This window comes from Panthera pardus, unplaced genomic scaffold, assembly GCF_024362965.1.
Source record: "Panthera pardus isolate Hobbes unplaced genomic scaffold, ASM2436296v1 HiC_scaffold_2, whole genome shotgun sequence".
Classification (NCBI taxonomy): domain Eukaryota; kingdom Metazoa; phylum Chordata; class Mammalia; order Carnivora; family Felidae; genus Panthera; species Panthera pardus.
Window position 1 is genome coordinate 101074350 of NW_026526765.1, and position 26240 is coordinate 101100589.

At 43.3% G+C, this 26240-nt stretch overlaps 1 long non-coding RNA gene across 2 annotated transcripts in view; it reads left to right on the top strand.

Moving 5' to 3' along the window:
* Nucleotides 1-25465, top strand: part of LOC109275015 (uncharacterized) — a 55310-nt gene extending 29845 nt beyond the window's left edge. The window contains exons 1-4 of one of the 2 annotated variants that reach the window (XR_002083942.2): nucleotides 12399-12657; nucleotides 16355-16475; nucleotides 23011-23137; nucleotides 24605-25465. This is a non-coding gene — a long non-coding RNA (uncharacterized LOC109275015). Of the gene's footprint in view, nucleotides 1-12398; nucleotides 12658-16354; nucleotides 16476-23010; nucleotides 23138-24604 lie in introns of those variants that run through there. The other variant, XR_002083941.2, reaches the window with a different exon arrangement.
* The last annotated feature ends 775 nt before the right edge of the window (nucleotides 25466-26240 follow it).

A 26240-nucleotide genomic window follows, 5' to 3' on the forward strand; every position in this document is an offset into this window, starting at 1 on the left:
ATTTACCCAAGGGATACAGGAGTACTGATGCCTAGGGGCACTTGTACCCCAATGTTTATAGCAGCACTCTCAACAATAGCCAAATTATGGAAAGAGCCTAAATGTCCATCAACTGATGAATGGATAAAGAAATTGTGGTTTATATACACAATGGAATACTATGTGGCAATGAGAAAGAATGAAATATGGCCCTTTGTAGCAACATGGACGGAACTGGAGAATGTTATGCTAAGTGAAATAAGCCATACAGAGAAAGACAGATACCATATGGTTTCACTCTTATGTGGATCCTGAGAAACTTAACAGAAACCCATGGGGGAGGGGAAGGAAAAAAAAAAAAAGAGGTTAGAGGGGGAGAGAGCCAAAGCATAAGAGACTGTTAAAAACTGAGATCAAACAGAGGGTTGATGGGGGGTGGGAGGGAGGGGAGGGTGGGTGATGGGTATTGAGGAGGGCACCTTTTGGGATGAGCACTGGGTGTTGTATGGAAACCAATTTGACAATAAATTTCATATATTAAAAAAAAAAAAAACAAAGCATACAATGTGTTCACTCTTTCAAAGACCTAAGAAGTATTCATATTTTCTTGTACTTTTTCTGTGATTTTTTTTTCTTTTTTCAGTTAATTTTTTGGTTACACTTCAAACTAGGGGGAGAGGTTTGGTACATAAAATACATGTACATAAATTCCCCTCTAATATAGTAATCTATTGTCCCCACAAGGCTTATTAAATGTTACAGATCTTTGGTTATAACTTTTTTATATCACATATTACATTTTTATATATGATAAGATTTATTTGGAGGCATTCTATTCGGTTTAACTGATACCTGTGTTTAGTGTTACTTCAGTATCTGGATCTTAATTATTGTTTTAAAATATATTTTCAGAGCTGACAGCCCCCATTGCTTCTTTTCCTCAAGATATTTTTGATATTCCTACCCAGTTATATTTATTATCAATTTTATTAAAATTTCATAGAGTTTCCAGAAAAATTGTGTTGGATTTTTTTTCTCTCAATGATTGGGTTAAAACTAACCATTAATTTTGGGGGATTGACATTTCCTCTGTTTTACTCTTTACTCCAAGGCAGTTTCCAGTTAATTCGTTTGTCTTTTCTTTTTAGACAGTCTACCAAAACTGACACTTCGACTGATGAAATATTTATTCGTCCTATTTTTAATCATCTTGTATTATCCAAAATTTCCAAAATGATATTAATGTTATTGAGGACAACTTTGTTCTGAATTTTCATGTGAACATGTCAGATGCATCTTTGCATAAATTGGAATACTGGCCTAAGAATGTATCCTTCTCTTCTGTTGTCCTTCAATACTTTTATGTGAACCTGTCTTAAAAATCATCATGTTTTCTCTTAGTGACTCTTATTAACATACATTTATATAACTATATTCAATATATTTCTCTAAATTGTAACGTCCTTGAATTTTTGAATAAATACATTTTATGCATTATTTTTGTATTCAACATATAATGCTCAATTCTTTTCCCCAGATTTTTGCATTTTCAAAATATCTGTAGTTTTTGGTTTGTGTATATGTATTGGGTTTGGTGGTATCAGAATTGTGTTTGCTTCACCAAATAATCTGGGTAGCTTTGCATGCATGTGGTGGGACATCAGTCAGTGTGATAGTGTGGCTTCTGCCAGAGTGACCTATCTTATTGGTGATTTTGGGGTAGAGCAGGACCCTGCCTCCTGTCCTCCTCTTGGGAGCCAGCCTGCCCACAGAGAACATGCTTTCTGATCTATAAGTCTTGAGCACACATTTTATGGGGCAAGTTCCATGTGGGGAGCATTTGGTAATCCAGTGCTGCCTGTGGCAAAGGATGTGGATCATTCTAACTCCAAGGTTTAGTTCTGAAAGATCTAAGCCATCTCCTTCAATACAGCATTTATTAGCAATAGTGCTGTCATTTTTATTTCCATGTGTTTAATTTCCTTGCCTATCTCTCAGTTCTGACTTTTGGTGTGAAAGGAGTATTATAGACTGGGCCTGTTCAAACCCCAATAGCCTATCATACATTTAAAAGAAGTTCTTCTCTTTTTTTATTTAGAGAGAGAGAGAGAGAGAGAGAGCGAGCACAAGTGTGCATGCAGGCAGGGGAGGGGCAAAGAGAGAGAGGGAGTCTCAGGCAGGCCCTACACCCAGTGTAGAACTCGAAGAAAGGATTGATCTCATGACCATGAGATCATGACCTGAGCCAAAGTTAAGAGTTGGAAACTTACCCAACTGAGCCACCCAGGCACCCCTAAAAGAAATTCTAAAATGAGAATAAAATGGTTGGAGGAAAAATAATATCAAAAGATAATGGATAGTGATGGTTGCACACTTCTGTGAATATACTAAAACCATTGAAATATATATTTTAAATGTGTGAATTTTACAGTATGCAAATTATATCTCAATGCAGATGGTTTTTAAAAATGGTTTTTAAAAATATAATGGCTGATAATGTTTCACAAGTAATAGAAGTCACTAATTATTTCAGAAATTACAGTATAAATCAACATGAAGACATCCCCAGGCAAATCATAATGAAAGAGAAAAACGGTTAAGACATAGAAAAGATCTTAAAAGCTACCAGAAAAAGAACAATGGATAATCTAAAAAAAAAAAAAAAAAAAAAGTATGGCAATTAATGTACTTCTCAACACAAGCCAGAAGACAGTAGAATAATACCTGCAAAGCGCCGACAACTAGAATTCTATACCCAGCTAAACTGTTGGGTCAAAAGTCAAGGTGAACAAACAACTTCTTATCCCCTCTTATCTTTCTCATTCACTGCAGCACTCTGAATTCAGTAAACCCTTTGACCTAGCAGGACCTCTGTTGTATTCATTCTGGCACCTTTTCCCCTACCTCTCATACTCTCATATTCTCCTCTCTTTCCACCTTACCCACCTGAAATTCCTCCATGTCATCATCTCTTTCTCCTTAGTCCTACTCAGGTGGCAAAACCATGATCCTAGTTAAATCCAACTTTTCACCTACTCTGAGCCTACAGAAGGGAGACACAACCAATCTGACTGGCCTGTTTTAAATTCAGGACCACCAACCCCAAATGAACCCTTGATGCTCCCTGGAAGATACTATATTTCTTAATTCATGTATCTCATATTATCATTTTGACTATTGTATATCTTTCCCTTTGTTCTCAAATTCCCAACACCTCTTCCCACACCCTCACTCACTGAAAACTTTGCTTTCCACTTCACTGAGAAAATTGAAGCAATCAGAGGAGAATTTCCAAACTCCCAACACTACTTTTGGCCTTCTCACAACCTATGAGTCCACGTATTCTTTCTTCTTATCTGTTACTATTCATGACCCAGCCCTGCTTCCATCCATAGTCAATATCTCAACTTCAGAACTAGGTATCATTTCTTCTTGCTTACCTAAGGCTAGTAAAAGACATCTCTCCAGCAACTCTCTCTCTCTCTCTCCCTCTCTCTCACTACTGGATCATTTCCATTATCACATAAACATGTGGTTATTTCTTCCATCCTGAAAGAAACTTTCTTTTCACCTCACTTCCCCCACCAGCTCCCGTTAGTTACTCTGCTTGTCTTTATGGCAAAATTCTTTGAAAGCGTTGTCTACATTCACTTCAGTTCCTTTCCATCCATTCTCTTCGTTGCCCACCCCCCATGATTATTTCCATTCAACTCTCTCTCTCTCTTTCTCTCTTTTTAAATATAATTTATTGTCAAATTGGCTAACATACAGTGTGTAAAATGTGCTCTTGGTTTTGTGGGGTAGATTCCCATGGTTCATCGCAACACCCAGTGCTCATCCCAACAAATGCCCTCCTCAATGCCCACCACCCATTTTCTCCTCCCCCCTACCTCCCCCAGCCACCCTCAGTCTGTTCTCTGTATTTAAGAGTCACTTATGGTTTGTAACTATTTTTTTCCCTTTCTTTTTGTAACTATTTTTTTCCCTTTCCCTTCCCCCATGGCCTTCTGTTAAGTTTCTCAAGATCCACATATGAGTGAAAACATGTGATATCTGTCTTTCTCTGACTGACTTATTTCACTCAGCATAATACCTTCCAGGTCCATCCACATTGCTGCAAATGGCATGATTTCATTCTTTCTCACTGCCAGGTAGTATTGCATTGTATATATAAACCACATCTTCTTTATCCATTCATCAGTTGATGGACATTTAGGCTCTTTCCATAATTTGGCTATTGTTGAAAGCACTGCTATGAACATTGGGGTACACATGCCTCTATGAATCAGCACTCCTGTATCCCTTGGATAAATTCCTAGTAGTGCTATTGCTGGTTTGTAGGGTAGTTCTATTTTTAATTTTTTGAGGAACCTCCACACTGTTTTCCAGAGCGGCTGCACCAGTTTGCGTTCCCACCAACAGTGCAAGAGGATTCCCTTTTCTCCACATCCTCGCCAGCATCTGTAGTCTCCTGATTTGTTCATTTTAGCACTCTGACCAGTGTGAGGTGGTATCTTAGTGTGGTTTTAATTTCTATTTCTCTGATGATGAGTGACATTGAGCATCTTTTCATGTGTCTGTTGGCCATCTGGATGTCTTCTTTGGAAATGTGTCTATTCATGTCTTCTGCTCATTTCTTCACTGGATTATTTGTTTTTTGGGTGTTGAGTTTGGTAAGTTCTCTATCGATTTTGTATACTAACCCTTTATCTGGTATGTCATTTGCAAATATCTTTTCCCACTCCATCGGTTGCCTTTTAGTTTTGTTGATAGTTTCCTTTGCAGTGCAGAAGCTTTTTATTTTGATGAGGTCTCAATAGTTCATTTTTGCTTTTAACTCCCTTGCCTTTGGAGATGTGTCGAGCAAGAAATTGCTGCAGCTGAGGTCAAAGAGATCGTTGCCTGCTTTCTTCTATAGGGCTTTGATGGTTTCCTGTCTCACATTTAGGTCTTTCATCCATTTTGAGTTTATTTTTGTGTAAGGTGTAAGAACATGGTCTAGTTTCATTCTTCTGCATGTTGCTGTCCAGTTCTCCCAACACCATTTGCTAAAGAGACTGTCTTTTTTCCATTGGATACTCTTTCCTCTGTCCATTCTCTCTGAAATGCAGATTTTCATCAGGTTTTCATCCACACCACTCCACTGAAACTGTCCTCTTCAAATCCTCTCAGTTACTAATTTCAGCATACTTGTCCTCGATCTCTCCACAGTATTTAAACACAGTCCGTCACTCCCTCCTGTTTGATACCCTTTCTTAACTTGGCTTCCGGGATGCCTCACTCTCTTGGTTACCTCCTACATCACTATTCATTCCTTAGCTGGTTCTTCCTATTTTCCCTAACTTCTCCATATTGGAGCGCCACCATTGCTCAGCTTTGCATCCCCTTCTCTTTCTCTGTCTATACTTATTCCTTCATTGTTCTCACTTAGTCACATGGCTTTACATGCTGTCAATATTCAACAATTGACAAATTTCTATTATCAGACTATATGTATCCCGTGTGTCCCAGACTCCCAAATCGAACTGCCTAATAGACATCTCCACTTGGCTATTCAATAGAAACCTCAAATTTAACATGACCCAAACTGAAATTCTGACCTTCTCCCACTGACCTATTCTGTCCTGGTCTTCTTCATCTCAATTGTAGGCAATATCATCTTTTGGTAGCTCAACCCTAAAATTTTACAGTCTGAAACTCTTTTCTCCCATGTTCCACATCTGATCCATCAGGAAGTTCCTGTGACTGTATCTCAAAATGTATCTAAAATCTGACCATTTATCACTACCTGCGCTGCCACTACCCTGCTCTGAGTTTCTGTCTCCCACTTGGATGCCTATAATAGCCTCCTGCCTGTTCTCCCTGCATTATCCTTATCCTTTTGCAGCCCAGACATTCTTTAAAAAGTAAGTCAGGCCATGTATTTCCACCACTGAAACTTCCCCAGGCCCACAAGCAGAAGGCTTACACCATTCACACACTCTCCCCCACACCTCGCCTCCACTTCGTCTCTGACCTCATCTTTGAGCCCCTTCCTCCTCCATCACTCTACTCCAGCCACGGCGGCCCACCCACTGGTCTTCAAATAGCCAGCCTCCCACCTTGGAGCCTTTGCTGTCTCTGTTTCCTCTACCTATAATGCTCTTCTCCAGATATCTGCATGGGTAATGTCCTCATTTCACAGTTGTGCCCAAATGTCACTTCTTAAACATGTCTTCTCTATTAAAAATTGCGAGCAACCCCCCCCCCCACCACTACACCCCAAATCTGCTTTTTTAATGAGCTTTTTGAGCTAAAATTCACATGCCATACGATTCACTCATTTAAAGTACATCATTCAGTGGTTTTCCTCAGACTTGTACAACCATCATCAGAATCAGTTTTAGAACATTTTCATCACCCCCAGAAGAAACACTGTACCCATTACCTGCATAGCCTATATCCCCCAATTTCCCTCCTCCTCCAGCCCTTGGCTATTTTTTGTGTCTAGGGATTTGCCTATTCTGGACATTTCATAGAAATGGAGTCATATAATATGTGGTCCTTTGTGACTGGCTTTTTTTTCACTTAACATTAAATTTTCAAGATTCATCCATGCTGTAGCATGTATTAGTACTGCATTTCTTTTTATGGCTGAATAATATACCATTGTGTGGATACACTACATTTCGTTTATCCACTCTTAAGCTGATGGAAGTTTGGGTTGTTTCTGATTTGGGGCTATTATGAATAATGTTGCTATGAACATTTGTGTATAAGTTTTTGTGTGAACATGTTTTCATTTGGAAGGGGTATATACCTAAGAGTTGAGTTGCTGGGTCATGTGGTAGGTCCATGTTTAACCTTTTGAGTAACTGCCAGACTATTTTCCAAAGTGGCTATACCACTTTATGTTCCCACCTACAATGTATGAAAGCTCCAATTCTTCCGTATCTCCTCCAACACTTGTTTTTGTCTTTTTGGTACTGGCTTTATTTTGACAACAGCACTTACACTTTCCAACATACTATCTCATTTATTCCTTTCTTACAGTTTTTAAACTGTCTCTCCATTACAATGTGACCTCCATGAAGGCAGGGATTTTTGCCATTTTTCATCTGTTTTGTTTACCGTTGAGAGTGCCTGAGTGCCTATGTAGGAAGCACTCAATAAATCTGTAAGAGTTTATTTTTTGTAAGTAACCTCTACACTCAACATGGGACTCAAACTCATAACCCCAAATGCTCTACCAATTGAGCCAGCCAGGCACTCCTACTACTCAATAAATATTTGTGGATTGGAATGGAATGCATTTAGTATAACAGAGTGAAAGGGGGAAGTATAAGTGAGTCTCGGCAGAATCAAAAATTTAAACAAAATTTTAACAATGAAGTAGATTGATATTATAAAAACCATGCATGGGGCGCCTGGGTGGCTCAGTCGGTTGAGCGTGCGACTTCGGCTCAGGTCATGATCTCGCGGTCTGTGAGTTCGAGCTCGGCATCGGGCTCTGTACTGACAGTTCAGAGCCTGGAGCCTATTTCAGATTCTGTGTCTCCTTCTCTCTCTGCCCCTCCCCCACTCATGCTCTGTCTGTCTCTCTTTCTCTCTGTCAAAAATAGGTAAACATAAAAAAAACTTTTAAAAAAACCATGCAGGGGCGCCTGGGTGGCTCAGTCAGTTGAGCGGCTGACTTCGGCTCAGGTCACGATCTCACAGTCGGTGAGTTCGAGCCCGCGTCGGGCTCTGTGCTGACAGTTCGGAGCCTGGAGCCTGTTTCGGATTCTGTGTCTCCCTCTCTCTGACCCTCCCCTGTTCATGCTCTGTCTCTCTCTGTCTCAAAAATAAACGTTAAAAAAAAATTAAAAAAAAAAAACCATGCCTACCTTAGACAATATAAACTAAAAAAAAAAAAAAAAAAAAGACAAAGCTAGCTACAGATTAAGCAGCCACTGGACACATAGGGCCAAAGATTTCATGGCAGTGTAATCAAAAAGTCCTAACTGAATTTTGCATCCTACAGGGCCCATAGCTCATTAACTATGAAAGAAGCAGAAAAACAAATCAAGGGTCATTTTATCCTTCAGGAAGCCAGCAGACCAAATAGGTGCCAACTTGGCACCAAGTTTTGTTATAACTTGGGCAGACTCGTGTGCAGGCTTCTGCACAGGCGCACTGGGTCTTAGCAAAGCTAGAGTGGGAAGGAAAAGTAAACAGGAAGGAGAGGCAAGGGTGGGGAACTATTTGCCTAGAGGCTCAGTGCAATGCAGAATTCTTGTGAACTTTAGGTAGCAGCTTACGTATGCCATGGGGTCCAATCCATTGTGGAGCGTGGAGATTGAGTCAGGCAGTCAGCTCTCCCAGTAACCAGTTCATTCCAGGGCCCCAGCCACTGGAGAGAATACAAAGAACATGATCCTGTTCCTAGGGTTCCTGGCAGGAACCAGGCAGGGGTCCAGAGCAACCAAATGGATGGAAAGCAGGGTTCCAGTCCAGGGGTTGGGGGAGGGGGGTGTAGATGAGGGGGGGAGGGGGGAGGGGGCGGGTAAAGGTCAGGATGGCCAAGAAGTATAGTTGTGGAAATTGACCAATATAGTGTGGTATATGGAATATATTGGAGGTGGGAAGGAGATGACAGGGGCCACAGCTTTACATATCTGGCACTTGTTTTGTTTTTTAGTATCTTAGTTCCCCACCCCCCCCCCACCCCCGCGCCGCTTAAGGGGAAAAGTCTATCTAGTTCCGATAGGACTTTTACAGTCCCCATCTAAGTTTTGCATTCCCCACTGCTTCCTAGCAGGGCCCCTCAGAATACCCAATAAGCCTTTGTAATTTATAATTGAGTCCTGAATAAAGAGACTTTCCACAGTGCAGAATTTACATCCACACAGCCCTCCCAACACTCGCTTTCTTCCTTTGGGCAGCCCCAGATCGCCCCCAGGGCAGGATCGTGAGATTCACGGGACATCTGAACTCTGCCCACAACACTGTTTAACCCCACGGCTACCCTTCTGACTGCGCTGACCTTTGGGATGGGGGGAGGCTAGAAAACCACCCTTCCTTTACTCCTCGTTATCCCACCCTGTCACCTCCGTTTTCTACAAAACACATGTATGTTTAGGAGGGGGGAAAAAAAAGTCTTTCATCTGGGATGTGTTTTCTTTACCAGAACAAGTGTATGGGGGAGGGGAGAAGGGGGTACCAATGTGCCCAGCAGCCAGAGCACCTACAAAAACAATCCTCACATGGTGAGGCACGGAGGGAAAATCTTACTAAGGAAAGTATCTTGCAAACTCCGCGATGGCTGGGCCGCTCACCGTGGGCAGTCCCGGGCGGCGAAGGAGGGCGGAGGGATGAAGGGAAAAGAGATGGAGAGGGGGAAGGGCAGGGGGAGGGGGCGGGGGCGGTCCCGAGCAATTCAATGGCGCTTTGATTTAACAACTCCAAGCCCTTTGAAAACATTTTGCCAAGAAAAGCTTGCCATCAACACGTATAATCTCTTATCAGAGGCCCCTGAAAGCCCGGGCCCCGGGGTTAATTCCCCCATCGCAATGAGTTTGAATCAGCTCTAAACCCGCAGTGACATGAAAGCGCCCGAGCTTCGGGCCGCACAGAACCCACTGCGATCCGCCGACCGGGGAGGATTACGGGGCCCGTTCCGCGGCGAGCTCGCCGGCGGGACGGGCAGGCTCAAAAGAAAAAGAATAATTAGGGATAATTGCTTGTGTCCAAACACAAGCATTAAGGCCCCCTGTTCCCCTTTGGGACTTTGTGAGCCAGAATGAAAGAGACACCCCCTGTTTTGACAGCTGGACCGGCGGCCTGGATCCGTGACCGAGCGAGGAAGCGCTCCCGGCTGCTGGGAACGCGGCCGAGCCGGGCCGCGGGTGGGCAGGCGGCCGGCCGGGCGGAGTCCACGCGCGGGGCCCCGCTATCGCGCTCAGACCTCCCCGTGCTGGGGGGGAGGGGGAAGTGGGTTGTCCCCCCTCCCCCCTCCCTTCTCCCCCCCCCCCAACCCCCCCGCCTCCAGCCTCCGAGCCCCCGCGGCCTCGGAAGCCTGCTGCACCCCGGGGGCCTGCGGCGGGGTTGGGGTAGCCGAGGCCCGCGCCCAGCGCCCCGCGGCGGGCTGGACACGAACTTGGCGCCCCAGCCGCCTGAGGCATCGATGCAGCAGCACCCCGATCGTTTCTCTACTAAAGTTTGCACACCGAGCCCCACGTGGTCTCTTGGGAGCCACCACCGCTCACAAACGGGAATATCTGATCCCTCCCCGCTCGGCGTGTGGCGCCAGGAGCAACATTTGGAGACCCACGAGTCCCAGGGTGGTCCCTGCTCCAACCGGCTGCGCCCTTAAAGCTGATGCCCGCTTAGGAGGCCTGCCTTTGTGGCTTGGAAGTAACAGAACGAAACGCAACGAGGGAAAAGGGATGAAATGGACACCGGCTGCATCATCAGGGCCCACAGTCCTGAGACTACCCTGGTGTTAGGGTTTAGGGCCAAGGCTTTCCGGAGAGGAGACTGCAGAGACCTCGGCCAACATCATCCAGGTGCTGAACTTTCTGGAAGCTTGGCCAGTTTGCCCTGCGAAGTCCAGTAAACCACAGTATTCGGGAAGGCCACGTCAGGCCTGGAGGGACCATCCTTGAGGGAGTGGGTGGGAATGGGGGGCAAAAGGTGGCTCTTGCCAGCAGGATGCCAGCTCCTAAGGCGGCGAGGGAAGGAGGTGGAGAAGGGAGAGAACCTGACAGAAACATGGTCTTCTAGACCACCCGGAACACCTGGACCACCCAGGCCGAGGCTTGGAACTGCGTGGCCAACTGGCTAGAAAGTCCGGGAGGAGGGAGTGGATCTTCCAGAAAGCCTATCTTAGAAAGTACCACGAACTGGGGTCTCTCAGGACAGCCGGCAGCCCTGTGGCCGGCGGAGTCCACACCCACGCCGCCCCCACTTGCTCGGTCTGTGCTCTCGCTTCCAAAAAACGGATCATATGCGGGGCTGGAGGAAGAGTGGGGAAGCTGCGCGGCGGACACGCGGGCATGAGTGATTAATTAAAGGGAAACCACATCCGACAAGAAAAGAGTTTTCTGAAAGGAGCCGAGTCTGAGAGGAGCTCCCGATCCTGCAGCTGTGGGCCAGACGGATCCACCAGCTGCCAGGCTCTCCCCACGCAGCAGAGGACACGCACTGGGGCCGCTGGTCTAGAGGAGAGGACCTGGCTTGTGAAAACTGTGTGCTTAAAAAAAAAAAAAAAAAAAAAAAAGCTCAAGGTTAAATGTTTTCGGGTTAGGCCTGGGACTGGGGGAAGTGGCTGGGGTGATCTCTAGGCTTTCCCCTGGCTGCGGTCCTCCACAGGGGCGTTAGGTATAGCACCTGCCCAGCAGGGATCAGCTAAGCTCACTTGTGGTTCTCAGTTTATATAGCAGAAACCCAGGTTAGTAAGCCAAGCACAGCCAGCTTTGAGTCTAGACATGATTGTGATAGAGACAAAGATTTAAGATCAGGAAGTTTCAGATCCAAGCAAAACGCACACTTGCCCACATTTTTCTCTTTCCTTCCACCCCTATGGTTTTGGAAAAATCCTATGAGAGCAACATTGCCAACAAATAAAGAAAGAATGCTACTTGCTTGATATCATTTTTTATTAAAATACCCTCAGCCTGTTTAGGATTAAGTACAAAATGCAGTTTATAATTGTAGGTAGTTTTTAAAATTCTTGTAATTGTAGGCTTCTGATAATTTCCTTGGCCAGAATATAGTTGGGAAGATTCTAACCAGGAATGATTTGTGTTTCTTTGCCGTATAAGAACAACCCATCCCACCTCCCCTCACAGTGAGTCAGGAAATTTAAAAGCCTAGATTTCAAAGTACGGAGCTGTTTTCCTTGCATAGAAATGGGCAAAGTCATCTGAATTTGCAGACTGCTGCGACATTTTTTTGTTCAGGCTAGGCCTCAGGTTTAGAGGCAATCAATGCTTTATTTATTTATTCTAGAAGTGGGTGTGTATAATATTCTGATGACAAGCAAGGGAGACCTTCCTGCTCCTTCGTGGTGATTCCGAAATCCTCCCTCTTCTCTCTCCAGCTGCTTATTGAGGCAGCCCTAAAGAGGAGGCTTTGGTTTAGGGTACTGTTTTGTTTTTGACATTTAATACTGCCTATATTTCATCTCACCACACTGGTTTCAATAACATATAAAAGATATATTTAATAATCAAATTCATTCCCTTGACCTAAAGATGAGATTATTATACGAAGAAAATAAAAATGATGCTTAGGAGAATGAGAAGTTCCATCGAATCTACACATCCCTCGGAATCGTAACACTTTGGCTTAAGCTGCTGTGTGGGCCTGTTCCCTAGGTGGGCTCAACAGACGCGAGACAATCCGAGAAAGGAGGTGTGAAAATGACGTCATAAGTCTGAATTTCTGCCCCGCGTGAGTCAGCTTGGCGTTTCGGACTTACTCCTTGGCTACGCCTTCCGGGCGCTCCCCTGTAACCCGCGAGCGCGGTGCCCGGGGCGGGAGGTTCCGGCCCCGCCGGCGGCGGCGAGGCGGGTGGGCCGCGCAGGGAGTGCGGCCTGGGCTTGGAAGGCGGGGGAGGGGAACTTTAACAGGCACAGTTCGGAATCCGGAATTGCTAGCGCCCCTCTCTGGGCTTTAGGAGGGTCGGGCCGTGAAGGACCCCGGAGCTTAACCTTCGTGAGTTTTCCGGTAAATTCACTTTGCGGTTTTCGGCGTTGTCTGTTTTGCTGCACAGGTCCCTGCTAGGGCGGCCACGAAACCGCTCCGGCCTGCGTGGAAGCCAGTTAGCTCTACGAGGCGCGGGGTCCGCGTGGACGCGCCCCTTGGGCAGGGACGACACTCCGCGTAATCACGAATAGCCTGCAGTTTAGGACTTTGTTTTTAGGAAGATTTCCTCGAAGGTCTGCGTGGCGAGACCCGGGCGTGAGCGCCTCCAACCCGGAGCCAGGGGCTTCGACCGGCTCCCCCCGCTTCTCGCCCCGCGGCCCGGGAGCGCTGCTCGGACCAGGGCCCGGAGGGCTGTGAGGACTGCGCGGCAGGCCGCGCCCCGCAGTCCCAGTCTCCCGGCGCGGGTCGGGACCCGCTGCAGTTGCTCTTGTGCCCCACGAGTCTTGGCAACAAGGGCGCAATGTCAAGATCGCACTTACAGCCCAGCCCTCGAGCCGGGGCCTGCTCCCGCCTCCCGCTGGGGAGGCGCCGGGCGCTGCGGACTCAGGGCCCCCGCCGAGGGCGCGCTTCTCCGGATTCGCGCCGCACGGTTAGCCTGGGGGTTGGGAGAGAGGGTAGTAAACAAGATCTTTCCCCAGACGGGAAGCCCCCCCTGCGCGCCGAACCAGGCCGGGTAAACAGGGCACGCAAACGCTCTAGGGAACAGGCAGCCCAGGGACTTTGCTGGCAGCCGCCTACGCCGGCCAAATGGAGTGAGTTCCAGGTTTAAACCAGATCTCAAGCTTGGCTGTTTAGCTGATGGACTCAGCTTCCACTTTTACGAAGCAAATCAAAATTCGGGTGGAAAAGGCTAAAGGAGTCTCCCTCTTTCTCCAAAGAGGGGGCTGTACACCCCCCAGACTTCACACTGCCTGCACTATCAATGAAACGTTTATTTTGTGGAATATGTTAGAATAAATCACAACAAAAGCTGTAATTGAAAAAAAAATCGAGATATTTTTGTCACTGTCCATATACACATTATGTGCTTGCGGGTTGTATCAGTCTGTGAACAGATACATAGATAGATATAGATATAGATATAGATATAGATATAGATAGATATAGATATAGACATAGATATAGATACAGATATATTTGCTGGAGTGTATGCTGTGGACTTAAGTTTGCATTCTAAAACTCAGAGAAAATAGTCATAGATCCCATCATATATGCCCTGTTTGAGCATGCTGGCCTTCCCAAAGGCCCATTAAAATGCTATTTTCTTTTATTTAGAACCTCCAAAACAGGAGCAAAGTGTGCTTTTAGAATGAATCTACTCTACATGTAAAAAAAAAAAAAAATGACGTGTGTAAATTGTATTTACAATGGAGTGTTTACAATTCACTTCTTTCTCTAATGTGACCTGACTTTGGGGCTTGGAGGTCTCTCTTTGTGCAGGGGCCTTTAGGCAGAGTCGTTCTTGGCTCTTAGAGTAGTACCTGATACTGTAAAATGCTAAATCTGGACAGATTTACACAAAACAGAAGCTGTAATCTCACCCTTAAAATTCCAGCTGAACAGCTTTAGGGATTTTTCTATGTTGCAGACCCCATGAATGTTTTTCCAGGTTGAGTGGTTGAGCCTTAGACTATGATGGTTCAACCAAAAATCGTGACGTTAGACACATAAACGAGATGTGTCATCAGGTTGTTGGTGTTTTGTTTTGGTTTGGTTTTTATAGTATCCACATTGTGGCACAAAGGTATTTTATTTTGAAAGATACAGCTACTATCACTTTGATGAAACAGTGCATAGATACATGATGGAAACTCAGAAATGAATTTTGCATGTAAGAAAGGTGGGTTGTTTTATGTCTGGTCCTTGACTTGAAATTGTCTTTATGGGGTTTTCTTTTCCCTAAACAATATTTTTATGAAGACAAGAAATAAAGAAGGTATTCAAGACCATTTTTCCAGACAGCATCTGAATGAAACTTATTTCTTCCCGTTGAGATAGGCATGGATTTTCCTCTAACTTGAAAATACATGACTGCTATTTACTGTGGTAGAAAAACCACTCAGAAAACTGCTTTCCTCTACTGCTAGTGAAAAGTATGTTGCATTCCCCACCGCCCCCCCTCATCCCCAATGAAACCCAGAATTCTTTAACTGTATTGCCAGGTATATCACCATTAATACATAGCCTGTAAGTGCCTTTTGGGGATATGGGAAACTCCTCGGGTAGGTCCTGGCTGCACAGAGTTATTCTTTAAGCAGCACAAATATGCTTCAGGACATAAAGTGTGAGAAAAGACTCAAGTCAGATACGTATGTACATTATCACAGTTAAGGCAGAGAATACACTAAAAATAATGCTCCCTGTTGCTAAATCCATTCATAGCTGGTAAGATAATTAAGGACCTTCCGTTCTATGTAAACGGAGTCACATTTATGTATAAAACTTGGTGCAACAATGGCACGTACCTCCAAAGCACCCAAGAAGCCTGAAATAGTTACGGTAAGCCCTATATCTCCCTTCCCCTACAGGTCTTGCTTATGGAGAATAGTGGAAAGTACAATGTACTGAGTTAAACAAATATTTAATTTGCTCCACATCCAAAGCAAATCAGGTTTCAGGCCAACATATGGGCTCCAGCTTAGAGCTGGAGACATAGCCTCAGGTTGGGTCTGGGGGTGAGTGATGTCTATGGTCATTGTCGGAGGTTCTGGCTGCTCTGAAAAGACTCTGGGTCACCACCTTCCCAAGGAGTGTGGAGAGACTGCGTTCTGCTTCATTCTAGAACCCATCACAGGTTAGAGCTCTCTGAGGTAGGCCCAAGATGGTTGATCTAGATTTAGAATTTAACTTCTTATTTGTCTGGCTGAGTTCCTTTAGGGCAGGCATGGCAATTTACTGATTTGGGGTTCCCCACATTTAGCACCATGCCTGGAACACGGTAATCACTTGATACAGATCTGATCAATCACTTACATTGTAAATGAAGAAGATCCCCTAAGTTAGGGTCTTTGGGTCTTTAGGTGACTGCAGAGCATCTAGAGATGTGCCGTGCTAAAGTAGCCACTAGCCATATGTGCCCAGTGGTGTTCGGAATGTGGCTAGACCAATTGGTTGGAACTGTAAGTATGAAATACATACCGGATCCTGAAGACTTAGTGTGAAGAAAAGAATGTAAGATATCTCATTAACAATTTTTATGTTCATTATATAATAATACCATAAATAATACCCCAATATATTGGGATAATTAAAACAGACTTGCGGTAGGCTACTTTTAAGATGACCCCCAAGGGGCACCTGGGTGGCTCAGTCGGTTGAGTGTCCAACTTCGGCTCAGGTCATGATCTCGCGGTCCGTGAGTTCGAGCCCCGCGTCAGGCTCTGTGCTGACAGCTCAGAGCCTGGAGCCTGTTTCAGATTCTGTGTGTCCCTCTCTCTCTGATCCTCCCCCGTTCATGCTTTGTCTCTCTCTGTCTCAAAAATAAATAAATGTTAAAAAAAAAAAAGATGACCCCCAATAACCCATAAGTGTGATTCCTTCCCCTAGAATGTAGGCTGGACTTAATGGGTCAATTCTAACAGAAAAAAAGGCAAGAGTGATAGAATGTAACTTCCAAGATGAGGTTACAAATCTACAAAATGCAGCTTTTATCTTGGGTGCTCCTTCCTCCCTACGTTAGCTTGTGCCCTCTCTACTTCTATCTCAGAGCACAGTCACCAGTAAAGAACAGACTCTCATGCAGAAGATGCCAAATGAAGACAAGAGTCCCTGGAGGATGAGAAGTCGCGTGGAGGAGAGGTGAGGCACGTCAGCCAACAACCAGCCATGTGAGTGATATTTCTTGGAAGCAGACCCTCCTGCCCCAGTCAATGTAGCCCAGCTGATAGCCTGACTACAAACTGAGGAGGAACCCTGAGCCAGAACTCTCCAGCTAAACCACTCGTGCAGAGCAACTGTAAAATAATAAATGTTTGTTTCAAGCTAGGTTTGGGGGGTAATTTGTTACACAGCAATAAATAACCAATGCACAATTATGAAAATTAATTTCCCTTTTTAATTTTTACAATGTGGCTACTAGAGAATTCTAAATGGCACGTGTGGCTCACATTGCATTTCTGTTGGACAACACTGGTCTCTGTGACTCACATGGGACACAGGTGCTCCAGATTTAATTTAGGATTCTAGGGAGCTGGGCTCTAATTTACGATATAGAAAACCATGAAATAATTAGGTGTAAATCCTTTTTTTTGTTTTGCTTTTTGAGAGAGAGAGAGAGTTGGTGGTGGGGGTTGGGATGGGGCAAAGGGAGAGAGAGAGAGAGAGAGAGAGAGAGAGAGAGAGAGAGAGAGAGAGAGAGAGAGAGAGAATCTTAAGCAGGCTCCTCCCTGAGTGTGGAGCTTGGTCTCACGACCCTGAGATCATGACCTGAGCCAAAATCAAGAGTCAGACACTTAACCGATTTAGGTATAAATCTTACAAAATATGTTAAAATCTATAATCCGTTGGCTACACCAATTTGTGATCTTTCCTTATTAAACAACTATGGATTGAGAGTTAAGAGTTAATCTATGCTTGATTTAGCCTCTACATAGTTAGAAACTGTACCCAGAGAGACTGCTTTAATGTCCCTTCCAGCTCTAACATTTTAGGATTCAACAACTGCTCATTTCAGCATTCTCTTGTTACAAGGAGCAATGGTGATGCTGGTGATAGGAGGTTCAGTGTTTCTTATGGTATTGAACCAACATTAACAGCTCCACTTTTCCAAAATAGGAAAGAATGTGGCCAGTGGATCAAGGTGAGGAGTAGACAGTCTGAGACAAAGGGGCGCTCGCCAGCACCCCTCTGGTTGCTCCCACAGGCCTCTGCACCCCTCCACAGCCTTTCCTGGAGTACTTGAACCTCTGTTCTTCACCACTCCTAACTTCTATAACACCAGAAAAATTGTGTTTTCATTTAGGAGTTTTGTAGCTAAACTGAGAGTTGGGAAGAAATGAACTTAGCTTTCTATTTATTTGTATTTGCAGAACCACAGAGAAGCAAGGTGATAATTAGAAAAACATTTTAGAAAACCCTATTTTCTACTGGATTTTATTTTCCCAGTACAGTGACAAGTTCTCCTAAGTTTTCAATGGCTAAACATATCAGTTTCCATCTTTTGACCAGAAGGCCACTCATTTGAGTCTCTTTTTGCTCTTGCTATTTATAGATAATCACGGAATAAGAGCATGTTACAAAATGAACATCATCTTCTGTGCTTCTCTTCTACATTCAACTAAGAAAGGCTTTTCATAGGTCTTCTTTGCATTTTATTCTGACACCGTGATTGCAGATGTAATTAATACATAGCACTTCAAAGAGAGATGATTTTCTATAGCAACATTTTGACCGAAAGTAGATGGTCTTTTAAAAGGCTATCATTGATAGTTTATATCACTTAAAAGTGACCTTTGATGGGGGCACTTTGGTGGCATAGCTGGTTAAACGACCAACTCTTGATCTTGACTCAGGGCATGATCTCATAGTTTGTGAGTTTGAGCCCCACATCAGTCTTGTTCTGGTGGCATGGGGCCTGCTTGGGATTCTGTCTCTCTACTGTTTGTGCTCTATCTCTCAAAATACATAAACTTAAAAAAAAAAAAAAAAGCGACCCTTGATAAATGTTGCTGAAAATATTCCAGGTTTGGATTTATTGGGTGATTAAGTGACGGTCAGGGACTACTACACAGGCCATCATTCCATAAATATCCGTGATAGTGGCTGCTCTGAAGTTTTGTATAATAAAGTCAAACAGGCTGCTAGTATATTAATTAGCAATACTTTGGCAGATGGCATTTATTGTTTTGTTATATTTATTTCTAGCAGGTCTTTAATTTCCAAATTTTTGTAACGATTGTAGTGGATTTTAGACTTTCCTTTAGAGGTGAGTTTTGATCCTATGAAGGACAAATTGTATTCAGACAATTACAAATCAGAGCTCTATCTTAAGTGACAATTTCAATTCTAGATTATGATTTTCCATTTTCTAAATCTACATAACTTTTTCCGAAAATTATTATTAGTGTTTGTCTAAGTATACAAAATAAGAAAATCAGCCATTTCAGATGACACCAAAGCTTTACCAAGTTTTCAAAATAATGGGATTAAAATCGTGTGTGTGCTATTCTGTTTTCCATAGACGCTAACTCAGACATTGTGTCACAGAACTAAGCAAGTTGGCTTTCCAAACATACTGAACAGATGCTTTTGATAACTTTCTGAAATCAGTAATGAACATCACAGCGTGTTAGACTATGCTTATTTAAGTGAAGGTCTTAGAAGTGATGGTTCTTAGTTTTGTGTTTTTATTCTCATTTATTCTCATTTTAAAACCAATCTTCTGTGCTTTGGCATTTCATATTAAGCAACATTCACCCAAATCTTGGAGGGCTTCCCCCCGCCCCCACATTTGCAGGCACAGTGTAAAAAAAAAAATTTTTTTAACATCAAATTTGCCATTGTTTTATTTATTTTATTTTATTATTTTTTAATTGTATTTTTTAATTTTTTTTTAATTTACACCCAAATTAGTTAGCATATAGTGCAACAATGACTTCAGGAGTAGATTCCTTAGTGCCCCTTACCCATTTAGCCCATCTCCCCTCCCACAACCCCTCCCGTAACCCCCAGTTTGTTCTCCATATTTATGGGTCTCTTCTGTTTTGTCCGCTTCCCTGTTTTTTTATTATTTTTGTGTTCCTTCCCTTATGTTCATCTGTTTTGTCTCTTAAAGTCCTCATATGAGTGAAGTCATATGATTTTTGTCTTTCTGACTAATTTCACTTAGCATCATACCCTCCAGTTCCAAACATGTAGTTGCAAATGCCAAGATTTCATTCTTTTTGATTGCTGAGTAATAGTCCATTGTATATATATACCACATCTTCTTTATCCATGCATCCATCGATGGACATTTGGGCTCTTTCCATACTTAGACTATTGTTGCTAGTGCTGCTATAAACATGGGGGTGCATGTGTCCCTTCGAAACAGCATACCTATAATAAAAAAAAAAAAAAGAAAAGAAACAGCATACCTATATCCCATGGATAAATACCTAGTAGTGCAATTGCTGGGTTTTAGGGTAGTTTTATTTTTAGTGTTTTGAGGACCCTCCATACTGCTTTCCAGAGTGGCTGCACCAGCTTGCATTCCCCCCTGCAAAAAAAAAAAAAAAAAAATTTTTTTTTTTTTTTTAAGTAAAGAAGGCCATTACTTTACCAGTGAGATTCTATTACTTTCTTCAGGGAATGATGATTTATATTATAAAGGTTTAGAACCTGGAATTTTATATCTTTGGCTCTTGGAAACCAATCAAACCATTCTCAGGCCTTTGCCTCCTCTTTAATCCTCCTCCTTCTCCCCCCCTTCCTTCTCCTCATCCACCTCCTAGACCATCTCCCATCCTTCCCCAGCCACACACGATCTCATTATTCTTCATGCTCTGTAGCTCTCCCTCCAAGGCAGACCCTCTACCTTTGGTGCTTCTGCAACATCAGCAGACCTGTTCCAGTTGCTGAGCTTTAGATTAATCCAGCCTCTGGTGAATAATCCTGTGCCTTTCTCCTTGCCTCCTCCTCCTTCTCCCACCCATGCCATGCTCAGCTGCTTGATAGGATGCTCTCTCTTCCTCTCTTCTTTGCTGATGCCAAAGAGGACTCACAAGGGGCTTGCCAGAGAGACCCAGCTTCGGCCAGGGAAAGCGCTTACAGCGCAAGGAGAGGAAGAGGAAGCTCTTCTTAGGACTTATATTAATGTTAGAAAGAAGGAAAAGAGTTGACACGCAGTTTTCAATGTGTGCGGGATGCTTCCAGTTGTATTTCCTAAGCCCTGCCTGCTACTGCCCCAATGTCCCCAAGGCACTCCCACGTAATTTGCTGTTACCAGCCATGCAAATATTTTTCTAATTCCCAATTCAAACTCAGCTTCACAAACAGGTGCCTTTTAGTCCAATCAGGATAAAATACACATGCGGCTATTATTCTCTCGCTTTGAAAAGGTGACAAAGGGCATAAGGGGCTATCAGGCCAGGCTGTCACTGGGTAATTTGCCACGAGCCTCTGTGTGGATCCAGACCCTCCCTTTGTTTGGGATCCAGCACGTGATTCCTGCAGATGACTGACAAGGGCAGACTTGTAACAACGTTATTTCAGGAGGATAATAACCAGCCCTCATAAATTCCCTTTCTAATAGTTAATTGCAGGTTGTAGGCTATTAACAATGACTTTATTTTACATCACAAAAGAAAATAGTTTCTTGTTACTGCTAGTCTCTAAAACCACTTTGAGACATTATAGTACCCTTGGAGAAAACCTAGCCTTTTATGAAATGAATCATAAATAGTTGAGTTAAGAAAACCACTCTGAAATAGGAAAAGAGAAGAAGGGAGGAGAAAAAGAAATATCTGTCTGAGATACAGAAGAGATGTTCTGGGAGGAGCTGCTTCCATGCAAATAAAATTTTAACCCAACTTTCTTTCTTTTTTTTTTTTAATTATTTTTTTATTTTCTATTAACCCAACTTTCATGGCCACCCTTCTAAGTCTTACTTCCCTGGGTGATAAGTGAAATTAAGCACAGAAATATCTAACAGCTTTAAGCCTTAACTATGTAGAGAAAATGAAAACGAGTCAGGAAGGAGCTCATTCTGAGCTTTGTATAAGGAGCCCTGGGTTTCGTTTCATTTCTTGTTCTGTTGGGGGTACATCACTTCGTTACTGATTCCTGGCAGTAAAAGAGAGACATTACAATTTTCATTAAAACTCTCATACTCTCTTAGGATTTTTACATCTTGACTTCAAGTTATGCTGCAAGAGATCTTCACCATTGTGAGCTCTTTTAAGTTTCAGACCATGCAGCAGTACCTATGCTGTAAATGGCCATCAAGAAATAGAAAATAATCTTATAGACATTTAATTAGAGGAGACAGTTTATAGGAGCATGTATGTCTATTTCTCTTTTCCTTTAAAAATACGTTGGCTTTAATAGGAAAAATGCATAAGCCCAGAAATATCTTTTTGAAAGGCAATTCTTGTAAAACACACATAGAGTTAAAACCATGCAAGTCAGGTACATATGTGACTAATCATATTTTTGATATATCTCTCTGCCTAATCATTAACTTTAAATGCCATATAAGAATTTGTAATCCACAGTAAATTATTTCATAGAAATAATTTAAGAGGGCTGCTAATGTGAAACATTCTAGTTTCCACCAGCAGTTTGCTGCCAAACGTTGTAGAAAAAAAAAAAAGAATCCCAGATATAAGTTGACATAAATTATAGTGAATATAAATCTCTGATGATCAAGTGGTGGTTAGAGATTATTGCATTTAGAAGATAGGGAAAAAACATATTAAACACCATGAAGTCTTTCCAGGGTCCATTTTGCTTATTAGGAAACTGGATCTTTAAAAATCCCCTCAAAGCCTTTTAACTTTTTTGTTTAATGCCCTAGACTCCATGTTGTACATTTCAAAATATATTGTAACAGTTAAGTTTATTGAGCATAGAAAATAGAGGGGAAATTATATTTTAATTACCAGGGAGACTGCCTAAGCTCTATTTTTAAAATGTGAGTTAGAAAATTTAGCTTTCAAAGTAAAACCTTTAACTTTTTTCAAATGTTCTTCTCATAGTATCCGTTTTGCAGAAAAAAAAAATCAGAATAACTGAAAGTGATAATTATCCAAATAGTAGTTATGAGAGGTTTCCCTCCGCCTTTCAGATTCCTAGGTTTTTTGCAAAGCTGGAAACATTTGAGTGGAAATAATGTTCAGATTATAAAAAGCAGCAGCACATGAGTGAAATCAGGCAGAATTGGCCTGACAGGGGGTCAGAAACCAGAAACAGTGACACGTAGCCACTCAAATGGCAACATTAGTCAGGTAGAAATCCATAATTAGCTGAAGTTTTTTTGAGTTTAAAGGATTACTATAAAGTACAGAAGGAAAATAGTAAGTCTGGTTTTGAGAAAATTAATTCTCTTTCCAAATCTTCATCCTTTCCTTCAAGATGTGACTCCAAAGAAAGACAATTACGTCAAAGAAGGTTAGAGGCCTAATTCTGAACACTGCCTTTTAAGCACATTCTAGAAACCTATTAGACATCATGTAAACTGTAGACAGCGGCGTTTCTACGACCCCAATACTAAACATCTGTACACCAGCTTCTTGGGAGCAGAAATGGAGACATATGCATTTAACATATTCCAAGAATATAGTCACAAGGGAAAATCTACCTTTCACCATATATGGCCATTGTGCAACTCTATCCAAGAACTCAATGCAGATATTTATGTAATATCTCTACTCCTTCTCCCCGCAGGTTGGCAGAGATTTAAGGAAATTCTTTGGGGAGGCCCCTGCAAAGTCCGTCTTCTAAAATATGAATGGTGTTGATGGAAAAAGCTGAAAAGCTTTTTTTGAGCGTGAATCGGACTACCACCATGTGGGTATGTCAGAGAGTTTTTTATCAATCTTTCTAAAAATACCTATGGATATAAAATGTGTAGTTATTACGCATACATTAAAAACCTTTGGTTTGTGCTGGAGTTGTTTGTTTTCGGTAACCTGTGATCTTGACCCGTTCCTTTGGGGAGTAGCTCAGTATGCACTCAGATTCTAGTAATGGAAAAGAGGAGCCATGGGATAAAGTGAATAGTGGGTGATATTTTATAAGTCAGTTTAAGTGACTTTGGGAAATTGTCCAATGTGGCTAGATTAACACCTTGCTGATTATTAAGGGGGAGAAATACAACAAAAGGACAGAGTTATTGCAGTAATAGTATTCCAAAGGAGACAGACTATTAAAAAAGAGACCATTTTTTCATGAGTATAATTTGCACAATTAAATCAATATAAAATTATCATGCTTGAGTGCAATGTAGTTAATGAACATATAGCAGGCATGATAATGCAGTCACATAAGAAACTGTGATGTTTTATTATAGAACTTTAATGGTATAGAACCTTAATGGAAGGGTGTGTCAGAAGGCTGGATTCTAATTCTACTCTGCTCTTCCTACCTTTCTGACCATGGCTAAATTCCTCATCAGAAAGAAATGGAGGTGATAATATCCATCCTACCTCGCAGTTATTATGAAGATCAAATAAGAGAACAAATACAAAATTGCCTTGAAAACTGTCAAACGCTACAGAAGCACGAGATACTATGATTACCATGTTCTCAGCCATCTGCAATAATAGGATGTCATTTTCATGTCAGTGCTAATGTAGGACTCCCACTGGGAAAAGAAAAATCAAAAGAATGCTATTGCCTCCACTCACAGTCTCTGGAAGGAGCCCTCTGAGCTTGGAGGAAGGGCCATGCACCCTCTGTAAGCATCACCCACTGCTCTGGACAGACACTGTGTGTCCAAGGTGTTCTCCAGGAGGAGGGGTGGCACGCTCATGCTTACAGAGAGGGCATGGCTCTACAAATCGTCCTCCACCTGCCGGTCTCTCATATATGTTAATAATCAAAATCTTCTCAACTTCGCAAACTGCCCGGATCGGAATGTACTTTCGGATGATAGAGAAGTTTCAAATCGCCAATGCTGCCTGGCCTCTTCTCTCTGAATACAACGGTAGTGTATTTACTGCGTTTCTACTCTGCTCACCCTCCCTGCAAAATATATTATATTTAAAATGTTTTCAGTGACTTGTTACCCAGTAGTGACGTTAACCACAGGGTGCAGGGAGCAGGAGCAGGGAAAGGCCTTAAAAATGTTAATTATCTGGAGCATAGAGCTTAACATTCTGGACTCCAAGATGGTATTTAAGCCTATTTAGATTTTCTCCAAATTCTTTAAGGCTAATGCAACTTCTCAATGTATCTAGTAATCTCTAATTACTTGTGGAAATGGTAGATGTGAGAAGACCAGATTAAATCCATGGATAATCCCAAAATCTCATTTTAGCCAACAGCGTGGCTCTTTTCCCACCAAACCCAGTACCAGAAGGACCATTAAGAAGAGCTGAGTGGACTTTCAAGCTCCCTGCCCATCCCTCTGATGGAGATGTTAATGAATCAACCAAACTGCCAGAAAAGACGACAGCAGGAAGGAAAGTGAAAACTCAGGAGCCTGGGCCACTGCCAAGCTAGAAACGCAGACGCTGAGGAAATGGAAGGTACTGGAGGACTAACGTAAAGGAGCAACCCACAGGCCCACGCCTTGGGAGCACTACAGTTTCCAGAAGGTGGAGGGCCGTCTTATTTGGCAGTGCTGCCCCACCCAGATCACGTTCTGTCTCCAGTGTGACCAGCTGGGTGTTCACCTGAGCTGAGCAAGAGTGAGCTGGAACCAGGAGCCTGGCTTTCTGGCTCACAGTACCAAGGTGCAGGCAATGGACTCGTCCAAGCACTCTCTCCTTACTTGAGCACGATTTGCTAACAGGATGAGGAAAGGGAGAGAAAGACAAAGACTTTGTTTTTTAGGACAACTTTGTAAATCCCACTGGCCTACATTTTATTGGTTTCCTCCTCATGCTGCTTTCTATTTGATCTTTATCTATTTTGTTGGTTTATTAACATCATAACAGCAAGGTCTCACAATCCTTTTGAACCCCGGTGTAGTTTTAATGAACATAAAAACTGTCCATGGTCTCTAAGGGTTATTTGAAATTCCAAAATAAATAGCATCGGTGAAACAAATGCGCAAGTCATTTTAGAATAAAGTTTCCGAACAGATGAAATATTTTACGCAGCAATTTAATGTCCATCAGGTTAAAAAGAAAAAAACACCACAAAAATGCAGTTTGGTTTTTTGATAGCCCCGTTCCCTGACCCCACCGCCGCCTTTTTTCCTGGGCCCTTTCTGTTTATGTTGGGCTCTCTAGTCTAGAACTTTTGGGGAGTTTTGGTCCAGATGGGTCAGGAGTTAAATGTGGAAGCAGAAAGTAGAGAAATGGAGCCGATTTGATGAGGGGAAGAGAACCTGTTTACTGTAACGTCTTGGGGTGGAATGATCGAAGTATACGGAAGTCTGTACTAGGAGATAAAATAGTTGGAATGGCCTCGGTTGGAGAAAACAGAAAAAAGAACGGTGTCCAGCCAATTAGATGTAAAAAGGTGGCTCCCGGATTTAAAGTATCTGAACCACAGAGATCAGGATTAGCATAACTGATTTATGTCTGTGTCCCTGAGGCTCACAACACGTCCAGGCCTCGGTATCTGCAAAACGAGAGTCATGCTCAGTCGCCAGAGGCTGGAGGGCGGGTTTGGATCTTGGGAAAGAGGGGACGCAGGGAGCAGCTCGCGTCTTTTCTTCCCAGCGCGGCTTTCCTCCCGGAGGCTGCAGTGATTGTCCCTGGCTCTTAGGGACGGCGGGGCCCCTCGGACCTCCGGCTCCCTTGCGTCCCTCGGACAGGCACCCGCAGCGGCGGGAGGGTGCGGCGCTTCCAGGGCTCCCGTCCCCGAGTCGCTGCGGACGTCAGAGCCGGGTGTCGAGGCGGCTGGCGGCGGGTGTCTCGGGCCGAGCTCCTTCAGTCGGGGCGGTCCCTACGCCCTCCGCCCGTCGGTGTCCCAGCCACCCGCGCCGCCCGGGCTCCGCGCCC